Source organism: Mustela nigripes, chromosome 10 (assembly GCF_022355385.1).
Source record: "Mustela nigripes isolate SB6536 chromosome 10, MUSNIG.SB6536, whole genome shotgun sequence".
Taxonomy (NCBI): domain Eukaryota; kingdom Metazoa; phylum Chordata; class Mammalia; order Carnivora; family Mustelidae; genus Mustela; species Mustela nigripes.
This window is the reverse complement of record NC_081566.1, coordinates 51,151,697-51,154,321: the sequence shown is the minus strand read 5'-3', so window position 1 is coordinate 51,154,321 and position 2,625 is coordinate 51,151,697.

The following is a 2,625-nucleotide window of genomic DNA, read 5'->3' as shown; positions in this document are numbered from 1 at the left end:
ATCAATTTTTTGAAGAAAATGCAATAGCAATTTTGTATAAAGTTCAAACTGATGTGAGAAATATCTATTTCTACAATATTTAGTCTTCATATGCATATCCTTCCAGGTTCTTAATTTATTTCCTTCCCTTTCTTCAATAGTCTTTGTAAAATACCAACATATTTATTAGGTTTGCTCTTTGGTGAATCAAATCTTTTGCTATTAATGTAAATGGCACTTATAATAAACTTTTAATTTTATAATTGTTGTAGAGTACAGAAGAACGGAAAAGCTAATACAGTTCTCATATACCCCAAATCCAATTACTATCTTACTTTATTATAGTACATTTGTCACAATTAATGAATAAATATTTAAGGAACTGATATTTAACATGTTGGTATTAACTAAGTTCCATACATTATACGGATTTTATTAGTTTCCTCTAATGTGATTTTTCTGTTGCAGGACGATATCCGGGATACCATATTGCATTTAGTCCTAATGACTCCTTAGCCATCTCTGGCTGGTTTCTCAGACTTTCCTTGTTTTTTGATCATCTTAAATGTTTTGAGGAGTACGGGTCAGGTATTTTTAGAATATGTTTCAAAATTTGTTTGATGTTTTTCTAATGACTACATTAAGTGATAGGGTTTGGGTGAGGAAGATCACAGGGATACTGTGTCATTTCCTCACATCTTATCAAGGGCCTACTATCAATATGACTATCATTATTGACATTAATGGTGATCGCTTGGCTTGAGGTAGTATTTGTCACATTTCTCCACTGCAGAGTTTTTCTTTTTTTTTTTTTTAACCCTTTCCATAAAGTGGTCGGTTGAAAAGAAGTCACTTTGTTCAATATGCTCTTTAGGGGTGAAGAATTACACTGAGTGTACATAAAATTGCATTTTATACTTTTCTGTGATAGATAGGAATACTTTTAATTTCTATATATTGATGTTTGCACTCACTGTTTTAATGCTTTTTTTCTAATTCCATTAGTTTGTAGACTCTTATTTTCTATATAGACAATTATGTCCTTTAAAATTTATCCAGATTCCAATCTTTTTTACTTATTTCCAATCTTTGTGCTTTTATTTTTCCTCTCATATCTTAATTTGCTGGCTCATTCCATTAGTAAAATGGGAATTTTCTCATTTTCTAGACTTTAAATAGAATAATTTTACAGCTTCACAAGGAGCTATAATGTTTTCTGTTTATTTTAACAGTTTTATCAGCATATGGGAGATTTCATTTTCTTCTAATTTTCTGAAAGGAATTTTTACCATCTTTAAATGATTAAAAACTTATATTTATAAATGATTAAAGACTTATAATTGGAGGTTATGCAATTTTTTCTAGTATTTTGGTAAATTTAAATTAAAAATTAAAACAGAATATATAAAAGTGAATTATTCTTCTAAATTTTAATAAATGGTTTTCTCTCTTTTTTTTTAAAGATTTTATTTATTTATTTTACAAAGAGCGATCACAGGTAGACTGAGAGGCAGGCAGAGAGAGAGGAGGAAGCAGGCTCCCCACCAAGCAGAGAGCCCGATGCGGCACTCAATCCCAGGACCCTGAGATCATGACCTGAGCCGAAGGCAGTGGCTTAACCCACTGAGCCACCCAGGCACCCAATAAATGGTTTTCTGCTGTTATTAGAATAACATGTTTTCCCTATATTTTAAGTTTGGATATCAATTTCTTAAATGGCTTCAACCTGTTACGAGTTTTCATTTTTCTTTTTTTTTTTAAATAAACATTTTATTTATTTGACAACGAGAGAGAGAGCACAAGTAAGTAGAACGGCAGGCAGAGGCAGAGAGAGAAGCTCTCTGGTCAGAGAGAAGTTCTCTGCTCAGCAGAGAGCCCAATGGGGGCTTAATCTCAGGACCCTGGAATCATGACCTGAGCTGAAGGCAGCCACTTAACCAACTGAGCCACCCAAGCTCCTCAATGAGTTTTCATTTTTCTTAAATGTGTTAGGTTAGTCCACATTTTAGAGAGAGAATCTCATCCATGTATTCAAAGTTATTGTCATGGGGTTTTCATTCTATTCTGATATTATTCTGTATATTTCTTAATACACTCATTATTGCCTTCTTCCCTCCTATGTCCTGTGATGTAAGATCCTAACTATAGGAATTTTGTCTTGATCACTGACATATCTCTTGTTCCTGACATATACAGCTTGGTATATAGGCAAACTGAGGCTTGGAAATGGTGAAGGTCAACTTCAAGTAAAAAATTTCCGTTTCAGTACAATTTTAGATGAGAAAATAGGGTGGGTTTGATCAGAAGAGATACATTTTTGTTATATGGTTGAGAGCAGAGACAAGTGCAATCCAAATTTGACCCCCACAAAGAAAAATGTATAAATTGGCTGCATTAAAAATAAAAAAATGCAACTGAAATCTTGAGCATTTGGAAATCCATTTTCAAAGAATTTTTTTTAATTTCTTAAATCAAAATAAGAAGGTTAAAATATAAATTAATACTTATACTCACTATATTCTTAATAGCCTATTTGTAACCCTCAAAATACGGATATGACATCTTTTTAAATAAAAAAAGAATAGTTTGCAATTTGGTTCTCAGGATTTCTTGGTCATAGCGATTATTTTCTTTTTTTTTTTTTTT